Below are 12,428 nucleotides of genomic sequence, written 5' to 3'. Positions count from 1 at the left end.
AAACTTATTATCTTAAGCTGCATCAACTTTTCTCTTGCAGGGAGAACTTGAATTTTTGAAAGATGTAAATCAAAGGCATCAAAAAGGATCAACTAACACATAAGCATCCTGTCGCTACTGGACAGGGTAAAAACCTCCCTCAGGAAGAAGGCAAGTAGGAAACAGCAAGCACCTGCAAGCGTATGCACACCTGTGCATTAAAAACTCACATACTATTAGAAATTCATGAACTTCCAGTGAAGTACTTCTGTACGGTTTCACTATTAACTTGATTTTTTTTTTTTCTAAAACCACAGCTGTCAAATTTTGTTTATATTTGGTAATTTCTGATCCCTCATCTCCCATGTTAGAGACAGGTAGAGAGATTAAACACCATACTGTCTCTGTTAAAAACAAAAACAACGACAAAAAACACACCACAAACAAAGCAAAACAGGAGATATATTGGTCACAAATTTGCTTGAGCCATCACTACACTTGTCTTCTGAGCTGAAGGGATGACTTCTCCTGGCCTGTTACGCTGCTACTTTACAAACATTAAGATTACTTAGACACCAAGATGAGGAAGACCTGATGAAAGAAGGTACAAAAAGAAAAAATAACACTGATGAATCTTGCATGGCTGAAAGTTTTCTCTTGCTAACCAGCAAGGAAATATAATAGCAAAGGGGAGCAAACAAACATTCTGAGTGTATCTAAAACACTCTAAAAATGTAACCTGGAAGTGACTGTCCATTAAGACATGCAAACAATTCTCCCATCAATCAAGTTTGCAATAGCGGTTAATCTTGGCTCCTATAACATTCATATGAGAATGGTGCTCACATGCATACAGAGTTTGCAGCAATACCAATAAATTATGATCTCCACTAAGCTCCATATTTTATTCCAATCCCATGAACAAATACAATATTTATCACTAATTTGAAACAAAGTCACATACAGATACAATCTCCCAATCCACGCCTTGCATCGTTCTGCAATACCACACAGGTCATACAAGACTAAACAGATAAATGAACTCATCCACATTAATAAAACATTCCAAAAAACACCATCGACAACTTGTGTGTTCAGAAATAGCAGAATCTCCAGTTTGCTTGGAAGTATTATCAAATATTTTCAGATATGCACACGTACACACAACAGCATCCTAGGCTCTGCAGCACGCTAACAGCATACATGCAACAGCTGATCTGCATCACCTGGATGCCACTTCCCCATTACAAGCTACACACAAAGTTTCAGAACAACTTCAGGTGCAAGCATCGCTCACACATAATGCAGAGAATATCAAAGCCAAAGATCTGACTGCCAGCAGCATGCTCTCCCTTCTTCTTCCCCCACATCGTTCTCTCAAGAAGTAAATTCCCTGCTCCCCTCTGCTTTACAGAAGGTACCCCAATACTCTGCACAACACAATACAATCCTAACACAGTTGCTCCCTTTTTAGCTTTATTATTACAGAAAGAAGTGTAGAGATGCACAAGTTCACTTCTCACACTGCAAGAGCACGTATTACCTGCAGCACAAACAAAAAACACCAAACCCGTTCTCCCTGAGATTAAAATGCAAAACAGACTTTTTGAAAAGAAAACTGCATTGATATAAGCCTCTATTTTTGAGTTCTCCAATCAGAAACAATTAAGAAGACATACTTCTAGTTTACTTAAAAATAATTTTAAAAAATCCACTTTCCTTACTAGATGTACCACTGCAATTCCATAAGCATATTCTTAAGAGACGTACAAAGGTTCAAAGAGCAGTTAGAAAGAAAGCTATTTCGCTCCGCTAATTTGCATTAAGCTTTATGGTTCCTATCTTCCCTCCTAAATGGAAAACTAACTGTAATAAAACATCAAGCCCAATTAGAAACAGCCACTACATACAACTATTTCCTTGAATGATTTCCTTTAGAGTTTTCACAGAATCCTTTAGTGGTTGGGCCAAATCTTGTCATCTTCAGAAAAACTTCCCCCAGCTTCACACCTCATCCACCAAGTGCTTCACTGAATTCAAATCTTGAAACATTTAAAAATAAATCTTTCAAATTTAAGTTACTTTAATGAAGTGCTGGAAAACCACTGTCACAGCCTGAGTTCTGTATACAGGACACACACACACTGTGGTTGTTTTTTCATGTTACAGTATTAGCTTGCACATCACAAAGCCTGAGTTTGGCACGTAGTTGAATGTTAATAATTAAGACAGTGATCAAGTGCAATGTGAGACATCCCTTCCAGAGCCAGAGTGCTGCAAAATCAGATCTTCTGGAGCTTGGTCCCACTGGTATCCCATCCACCGAAATCCTGAAACCTAGCTTCATTTTGGGCTGTCATCTATGACAATAGATCTCCTCTCCAATCTGAAAAAAAATGACTGACTTGCAGCCCCATCATGGCTAAACTCCTGTAGTCGTGACCGTGGCCAAGGACCAGCCACCACGGTGGATCGACAAGATGAGCATCACCCAGCCTTCAGCTGCTCGTTTGTTTCACCAACCACGACTTCCTCCCGGTGATCACAAACTAACTGAACTCCAGGTGCTCCTGCTAAGCCATTAATTAGCCTTGGCTAATAGCGAGCCGGCTTTAAAAACAACACATCGTTTCATCTTCGGTAATAAACGTTGCTTACGGTTTCATGCACCAGAGCACGCGCTTGCTTTAATATCTCTCACGATAATGTCCACCCGCATCCAAACTCCTGCCTCTGAATCCTGACTTGTGAATCCGTGGCTATCACCCGTTCCTCTCCAGCTACGAGCTTCTCTGTGTTTTGCCAGCACACTATCTAAAACTAAATGAGTCATTTTTCTCATTCAATCAAAAAAACATGCATTTTCTTTTTTGGTCTGTGGTTTTTCTCCCCAGTGTTTGTGTGGGAATCTGAAGTTAAAAAAAAGTTTCTATTATGCAACATTTAACTTTACTATACAAACACAAAACAGATTACCAACACTGTAAACTGACATTTCAAACAAGCAAAAAAGCCCCCATAAAACATGCAAAAACATCCACAGCAACATTTCTAGGTTCAGCCATCACAAGTGAAGAAGTCCTATGAGAAGTACGAATTGGTGCACGCCCAAATACAGCAAACCTCTTCATCAAGGAAAATCATACAGGTTTCTTGCATTCAAGCCTAAAACACATCTGTGGGACACCACAGATGAGGGGTGGGGCTCCTCCTGCCACTCCAGCCTGAACACAAGGAATGCAGATACCAGTCTGCGTGTTAGCTACCTGCCTGGATAAATTTAGCAGAGTAATAGCATTCATGTATTGCGAGTTAGGGAAAGGCTAAAGGTTATTTTGGTTTTGATTTGCAGGAAGAAAAATCACTGGTTTAAGCCAGGCCTCCCATTACCAAAGGATGTAATGCTTTACAGATTCAAACTACATCCCTGATCTATGCAGGAAAGCAAAACACGCTCCAGTTGTTAGGGTAAAATACTGGCTTGCCAGTGACGAGTTCTCCTATTCCTGCACCTCTCCTGCACTCCTGAAGTGGAAGAGAGGTTAACAATAATGGCTGTTTACATGAAGACCCCATGCTGTGAAACATAGCAGCCACAGAGGGTACGCACATTTTAACCTGTCCCAGAGAGGTACAATAGCCCACGTGAGATGGAAAAGCCTCTGGCTGCTGTGGTTAAACCTCTGCCTCAATCCTAAACCTCTGCCTCAATCCCCAAGCGCTCCCTGGACCCACCAGTGCAGCACAAGAGAAGGCCGGGGGTGCGGGCAGCTGCTGGCTGCGGTGCTGAGTTTAAGTGAGAAATGGAAGAGACTGCTCTAACAAGCAGCTTGCAGGAGTTCAACACCTTCCCCAGTGCTCAGTTTGTTGTCAAAGCGATCCTGCTATTATAACGAGATCTCGAATTGCGTGTAGGTGCAGGTTGCAAACTTAACAGTGTCATTTGTAGACCACTGCGGTGTACAAAACACATGGACACTACAATTTCCCAACTATGAATATTCAGCACACTAAATGCTGTAGTGATTTTATTTGTTTTAATCTTACATTTTCTGCAAAAGACTGGCGGGAGAGGAATGCTATACACAGCCTTGAAGGCTTATGCTGCTGCAGGAACACAAGGCCTGTCCCAACAGCTGGAGCACTTACTAATTTAATCACCACATTTACAGCTTCTTGTTACATGGACATACCTGACTTCCTTCAAGTCACTGGAAGACCAGTGTGATCTGTTTAAGCAGGTGGCAACACCACCTCCTAGACACTACACCGATTGGCACTCTGCTGCTGATAGTTGAGATAAATGCAGGTAGCTCAGCTGCAGCATTGACTGAATTCTGTATTTTGCATGCTTTCTTAAGGATTTTCGTTTCCAGTTGTGGCTTCTTTAAGGAAAGGTGGAAGAACAGAGTAAAAATTCTAGGCTGAGCACCAAAGGAAATGCACTGGTCCTCCCCTGCTACCCCCACTCCTATAAAACCCAGGAACAGGCCCTCTGATCATCTGAGCTTATCCCAAATGAGTTTGCTCTTTCAATAACCACAACAAATCTTAATATCAAAATAAATACCAAGTTAATTGAATAATAATTTCCCAAGAGAAAGTACTGTTTTCAACACCCAGTGTTATAAAAGAAATCCATAAACAGGATCTGCAACTTGCTAGGGTAGGGAAAGCTGTTCATGCAGCCCAACCAGATCTGGCATCCTAAAGGGGCGTCCACAACGTGCATATGGCACCAAGCACCAGGGAATGGCACCGACGACTCCTGGTGGTTTCAGCAGCCCCATGCTCCTAGACACCGAAACCAGATTTAAATAAACTAAGCTAGTACAAGGAGCTGCAGCTGTAGCATCCCAGCGCTCTGCGTGAGCTGATTTACCCTTACTCACTGCAAGTTAAATTAGCAGGCGCAGAGCTCCGTGCTATCACTGCCAAACCACTTCTGATGCTTGTTCTACCTTATTTAAAGCACACTCAGGTAAACTACACAACACAGCAGTCTGCAATGTAGACGTACCCTTAGGGTTTGACATTATGCCAGGTTGGACTTGAAAATGCTACATCTAAAGGAGGTGCTTCCAAAAAGTTGGTAGTAAACAGTCTTTTGACTTTTTGGAAAGACCCTGGGTACTGCACAGCCAACTGCCTAGATCTCAAAATTCCTCAAACCGACTGCAAAACACACTTGGGAGGGACAGAGAAAACTCTTAGCCTTGTCAATAACTAGGCAGTGTATCTGCCTGTTTGTCTGGCTGGACTCCTTAGTTGTGTCGGGCATTTAACACAAGCCAGCGATGCCCCACATTCCCAAGGAGTTCAGGGAGAAGAGAAAGCACTCAGCACCTCGGTAGGGGATCTAGTGGATGGGATGACTTCAATTGTCCCCAAATTAACTAAAATCAACAGAATAGCTGAGACTTTAAAGACAGAGTTTGGCAGATATGGAAGGAAGACCCTGGGTTTCCTGGAAGAATATATTTACACTGGCAAGGCACACGTCCTGTGAAGTCCTCTCCACCTCTCCCGCTAATAACACTGTGATTAACTGGGAGTTACACAGCAAGAGCAATCAATTGCCAAACCATTCTGTAATCTTTATCAGGCCACCCAGTTTATTTTAACAGTTAAGTACACCACCAAGAAGAAATCTCTTGTGATTTTTTATTTTATTTTATTTTTCTTTAAATCACAGCTGAGAAACACCACCCAATGTCTATTGCTCTCTGGGAAGCTACCATTCTGGCCACTCAGACACGCTGGTATATATATATTCTGCAGCCTTTTTCTGTATTCACTCTGATAAAATTAAAGTTGCTCTTTCTGATGCCAGTATTGCCCCAACCACTGGCTTTCTATGAACAAAGACCAGTAGGGCTCAAACTTCACCACGCCATAGAACTCTGAACATGCAGCAATACCATACACCCTGCAAGCCCATCAAGGTCCACAGGGTTGTGGTATACAGGAACAACATTTTAAAACCTTATTGAACACCAAACACCTTGATCTCTTAGTTTAAAACTGATTTCTTCCATCACATGTACAAACAGGTATGTGGTGTTTCTTTTCCCGTGAGTATTTCAAGTCAGCATAAGCAATCTGTTGCTTCTCACTGAATTGTAATGGGAACAAAGCATCTCACTTGCATGACTGAAAATTTCAGAAAGCATTAGTGACAAATGTAGTTACGTTTCTTTCAATAAGCAATAACTGCTTAATAATTCACAGCTGATAGTCATTCCACCTGAGTTCTAACAGAAAAATCAGTCCAATCCTACTGGCATGCAACTGTTTAAATCATACGCCTTTTCAACTGCGTATCACAGATTTCAACAGTATGTTCATCAAACGCTGAACATTCACGTAATTATTTACATAAACATCCTAAAATAATGATTAGGAAACTAAGACCTGTTTTTTTTTTTTTTTCAAACTGCAAGGCAGGTGAAAAGAGCAACCATTGGAAATCACAACATTTTCACTTTGAAATAATAAATATCTGAATGTATTCACTGAAGTTATTTCCTGTTAGGACAGACCTGAATAATCTCCTACAATTCTTGCATTCCTGCAAATTGGAACATAGAAAGAAGTATTTCTGAAGCCCCAACACTTGGCAAGATAATGGCATATGCCACTCCTTTATGACAGTTGCAAAGAACATTCACCTCTACATCTTCTCCTGTGTCCCCCAGTCAGTAAAACAAGGCGTAGGGATTCTACTGGCCAATTTTACTACATTTTAGTGCAAAAAGTCTGTAAGTCACTCCAAAGGCTCTTAATTTTTTTCTAATATTAAAAAAATAATAATAATAAAATAAAAATAAAAAATGAAATTAAAAAAACAACCCCCCACCACCACCATTTCATAGGCATGGAAGAATTTTCACTCAGTTCATCTCAGGTGGCTATTCCAGGCATATCTATCACATACACTTAGATTTACTTTTTTCCTACAGCATAGCAACATGAAATTGACTGGGAAAGAAGAAACTGAAGTTTCATATAAGAGTTGAACTATTTCTACTCCTAGTGTCTGTCTAATAGGTACCTTTCTTAACTGTACTCATTTTTGCCGTAGCCCTACTGAATTTCATTGCCTGTCCACAGACACGGGGTTGTCCAAATTCCCAAAGGTACCTGGCCAATACAGAAAAATTGTCCTTTCATTCAAAAATAAAAATAGGGCGTTCACAGATTTAAAGAGTATAAAATCTCAACACAAATCAAGAGATTCACAGGTCTCAAAACTAGTCTTGTCCAATGGATCAGGGCCAACTGCTTCATCTTAACTGTTCTGTTAACTGTTACTTCTGCCTACTAAAAACATGGAAGTTCACTGGTTATCTTCTAAGGCAGGCCAGAGGAATCCTACAACGGGAGACCTAGAACTTAGAGTGCAAGGTTAAACTAACGTGAGTACAGAACCACAGGGCTCTCAAATTACATCTTTGACGAGACATACTTGACTAACCCCTCTCTTTTGTGGTGCTTCTCACAACCTGATCACAGAAGTGTTTCAAGAGAGCAGACCAGCAGGTACATGGAAACAAAAGCAAGACAAGGTGAAACAAAAACTCCAGGGGACTGGGGCAGTGAAAGGCAGTGAATAAATCTCCTGCATTTCAGCCTGATGCACTATATAGTAGCCTTCAGTCTCACTAATTAGGATGCGCTATTTTCATGAATTCCAGTAATCCCCACACTTGGATATTTCCAATGCTGGTTTGATTCTTCAGTTTCCAAGAGAAACATCTCTATGGCCTCATTAAAGCAGCAAATAATTCCTTCACTTGCACAGTCCTGCAGCCCCAGCTGCTGTGTCTGTCCTCGTGATCAACATCCTCATCATGTCAAGGTGAGTCTGCGTGCCGGAGATGCTCACTGCCAATTTGTTAAACTGCGAGCCTCATATGCCAGCTTGCTGCTGCAGGGCTTCAAGCCCACTCTCCGTTTGCAGCAACGACGCACGTTACAAGCAAAGAAGCAGCACCAAGTGAAAACGAAGGTCCTTCTTATTGACATGGAAAGAATACTTGAACTTCTTTTTTTTGAAGGAATGTTCTTGAGGATAGAATCTTATCCATTTGCCTAAATTATTCAGAAGTGCAAGCTGGGTTTCTGAAGTTTGGTCTAAATTGCTTACGATCCAAATGCATGCAAGTGGCAAAATCGATTCATTACCTTGACTTTCCTTCAGACCAGAGCTCTGGTGTAGAACAGTTAGCTCCTGCCACCTTGTGGGACTCCATGGATTTCCCTGAAAGCCTATTTCAGCAGCAAGCCAGTGAAAACAAATAAACATTTAGGAATTACTTTCCCTGAGTTTCACCATGGCGAATGTTAAAATGAGAGAGAAATATTTATGGAGAAGGCATGCTATTTTGAATATTGTCTGGTTCATTATTTCTAGCATTGTTTATATAGTTGAACTGCTGGATCTAGTAATCACATGGAGGGTGTTTTAAATATTTAAATAGCTGTCAAGAATCCTATGTTTTGGATAGGCTCTTTGCTGATCCATCCAAGTTTAAAATAACACTATGATCAAATACTTGTCACCAACAGTAAATTTCACATATCTGAAATAGATTCCACATAGAAATATGAATTTAGACTGAAAATCCATGTAGTCAGGTGCAATTTTGAAACCCAGTAATAATCTTAGTCTTATAAGGAATTACATATTTGCTTAACTTTTAACATGGCAATGACACCTGTCCAGTTCTCCCAAAAGATCTGATTCTACGTGATCACTTAACTGCAAGTTGACAGTTCATTTCTCATTAATGTTTTTTTCCCCCTTGTCATTCCCCTCCATGCCCTACCATATGTGGAGGACTTCATGAACTACTAACGTTCTCCAAAGAAGAACAAGAACTGGAACGGGAGAACTTTTTCAATGCAGGAAAAAGCGGGTGAAGATCCCTGGGTCTCCATCCTCACATCTTATACCTTGTATACAGCCGCTCAAGATAAGTGACCAGTCACACCAACTTCAAGGAGGTGCAAAAGACAACAGCAGTTGCAAAGGACAGAGCAAAAGTGAGGTTCTCTATTTAAGCAAAACACCTGCTGCTCCAGATCACCAAAAGGAAAATGCAAAGAAAAGCATGGATGATGTGAATCCATGAACCCAATCAACAACCCCAGTGAACCCATTCCTTTTTGTTCTCAGACCTACGTGAGTTGTAACTGATGCATAGAAATGCAAGAACAGTCGAGGAGCACTTTCACCACCCACATGCCTCCCAGATATCTTCTCTGAACCTGGTGGAGATTTACCACACTGTATTTCATGCCAACTGTAGAAAACTGAACTCCTCGGGACTTCCTTCTAGTAAGGGGAAAAACTGTCAGACTCAAAACAGGAATAGCTTTCTGACGTCATAAGCAAATTGTCTTCAGCAAAGGCCTCAATAGCTCATAAATAAACCAAAGAACAATAATTACAGACCCATAGCCAAAGGAAATGCAGCAGGAATGTCCCCTTTCATCCATAAGCAGAATGCATTTTTCTTAAAGAGTGAAACAATGACAGATTGTCAGGCAATGAATCAAGTTGGCACAGCATACCTGAGGGACACAAATTGTGTGCTCTCAGATAAAAAGTTTTACAACCTCACAAGCTTCCCTGGTAACTTCAACAGCAGGGTTGTCTCTGATAGCTTTGATATTCCTCCCCCTTTATCTCCTCCTACATATTTTTAAAGTCCCAATAGCCTGACAATTAATTTACTAGTCCAAATTTGGAAGTGTCTGCAACAATCTCTGACGACATCTAGGCTGAGGATCCTTCTCAAACTGACTTGTGCCTGTGCTCTGACTGCACCTGGATGACACCACAATGTTCCTCACAGCTGTCCTTATGCATCCCGCTCTCCACTCCAGGAAATCCAGATGGAACAGAGCTCTGTGAAAGATGAGGACTGCAGGACATACTCTGTGCACCCCAGAGGTGAGATACAGCCAACACCTTGCCAGAACAGACCAGGCACCTCTATCTATCTTCTCCCCTCGCTCCAAGCATTAGGAATACCGACACCTCCTTGTCACGAGCCATTTGGTTCAGCCCTTTCCCTGCTCTGGAGTACCACGCCATTGAACCACTCATGCTGCAGCTGCAGACACATGTTTAAGGCACCTTCTTACCCTTGGCTACAGAGAAAAAGCAATGCCATTCTCTAGCACCAGAGGGGCTCAGATCCAACACGCACTGCAAGTCTCTCAACACCACCAGAAAGCACTAGAGAAAAATAACGGGACTCTACAAGAAACTCCACTTTGATGCAAGTGAATGTTGGTGACTGCCTTATCCTCTCGTTTCCATTCTATTTATCTAGTAATCCTACATTTTTCAAGATTAGCAATGCAGTAGGAAGATCCCTACGTGCCTAGACACTCCAAGCAGTACCAGGGAGTTGAGCTACTACCTTATTCCACAGGTTGGTTTGAAAACGGTGACAGCATAGACACTTCTCATGCCCTGACCAGAAGTCCTTGTCTTGGCAATGACAAGAGCAGCACGTGCAAGCAGCAGCAGACTGAGAAGTCTCTGACTATTTTCAGCTCTCACTGTTGTCCACAGTATTCTGAACACCAGCAGTGACAACCAGCCAGCATTAACTCTGCGTAAACCTGCGAGATCTCTAAGGAGCCAGCAGCATCTGGGCCAGGTCAAGGAAGCATCATGGCATGGCTTCAGCCTGGTTCCTACCTGAAACACTTCTCCATATCTACCAGGCTAAGATTTGTTGTACTTTTTCTTGAAATTTTTATTTTTCTGCAAAAGCACAATACTTTTGCACACTTTAGTTGAGGAAACTTTCCAAGCAGTTAAATAAGTTACTTTATTCATGTAATAGCTAGAAAAAGAAGTATTTAAAAAAATCCTTGCCATTGGACCACTTACCACTATTATTTTTTAATCGATACCCTTATTTATCTCCTTTTAGTGTCAACTGTTTCACCTTATATTTTAAGGAGAAAAGAAGAAGGTTCTGAGTGTAATCATCTGTATTTCTTGAGAAGTATCACTAAAAAAAAATAAATCACTCAGGTTACGGAAATTACAAGCCTCTGTACATAACAAGTCTCATTAGATTTTCAAGAGGAACCTTGCTGCTTCATCAACTGAAATCCACAATCAGATCCATCTTTACCAATTGTTGCACTGATGCCAAGCCACAACAGCCTACCCATAAGTGTACACATGCCCAAGAATTTGTGCCAAAGTGTCTTGGTGCAGGATCAGGTCCCTGTACGATTAGGTGCAGCTAAGGCTTCAATCCGGCAACTGCAGTAGCTTAGGGGACTGCCATTACAGGGGCACTGCCGGACCAGGCCCTAAAATAACCAAGCATACACAGATCTTGGTCGTCTCCACAAATGAAGAATTCTTACACACACATGCATACCACAAACAAAAAAAAATAACAATGAAAAAGCGTTTTGTACTTGTGAAATAAAAGTCATTTATTTGGAAAGCAATCAGGACCAACAGTCTTCGGAACAACCTCCGTAAGACTGACAGGCTGTTTCCTCATATTTATTTTTAACGGTGTTTTTCCTTATTTCTTCTTGAAGATAAATATTTTTACAATAGTAATTCTCTCTTATCGCCCTCAGAAGAAAACCCTACATGACCCTTGTCTTAAGGATAAACCCAACAAAGGAAAAACTCAGTCTAAAAGATTCACGTTTGGGAGCAGCTAAAAAAACCTGACAATGCTGACTGTAACATTAAAGCAAGGATGAGGAAAACCTTTCTTAGGACCCACCAATTTTTACTGATTTTCTTTCCATTATTTTATTTCACAGTACAGCATATAGACAGCTGGATTTGAAATCAGGTTAACAAGGTATAAGGAGTTTTCTGTGAAATCGAGTTCCGCTATGCTCAAGACTGAGTGCCAACTAAAAAGCAGAACGCACTTAAAACCCTAGGTTGGCACAAAAGTCCACAGCTCTGAACAATACTAGCCTAAGAAAAGAAAGCACAAGATACAATGATTCTCAGTTCAATCTGCTTGAAAAGACAGTCATTATGCTTGCTTGTTAGTGAACTGCTGCTAAAAACTAGGAATGCAAACCTGGGACTTGAACAACAAAGTCTCCTACAGAACCCCACTTCCTTCCAGACCAGCTATGCCCACCTTTACAGCAGGAAGCTCAGGAGGAACAGCTGGACTGAACACACTGAAATATTTAACTACAGACCAAGCCTGGCCTAATAAAGTCTTTCGAGCAGTAGGACATTTTATGCTGGTACCAGGCACGAGCTAAATCCTTTTTTACCACCTCCACACATCTCAGACCACAGAGCGTGCTCATACATCCTTGCAAGGTCACTTTCAAAGTGAGAAGTACGGTGGGCAGTATTTATACAGCACCGAGTTCAGAAGAAACCCTGGGCTGGAAGAACAAAACATCAGGTCCAAAGACTC

At 41.3% G+C, this 12,428-nt stretch overlaps 1 protein-coding gene across 11 annotated transcripts in view; it reads right to left on the bottom strand.

The window, feature by feature from the left end:
* Positions 1–12,428, bottom strand: part of BBX (BBX high mobility group box domain containing) — a 139,796-nt gene that overhangs the window by 111,319 nt on the left and 16,049 nt on the right. The gene's annotated exons all lie outside the window — the stretch shown is intronic.

This window comes from Oxyura jamaicensis, chromosome 1 (genome assembly GCF_011077185.1).
Source record: "Oxyura jamaicensis isolate SHBP4307 breed ruddy duck chromosome 1, BPBGC_Ojam_1.0, whole genome shotgun sequence".
In the NCBI taxonomy this organism is placed as follows: domain Eukaryota; kingdom Metazoa; phylum Chordata; class Aves; order Anseriformes; family Anatidae; genus Oxyura; species Oxyura jamaicensis.
The sequence above is the reverse complement of the archived record's forward strand: the minus strand, read 5'-3'. Positions and strand labels throughout refer to the sequence as shown.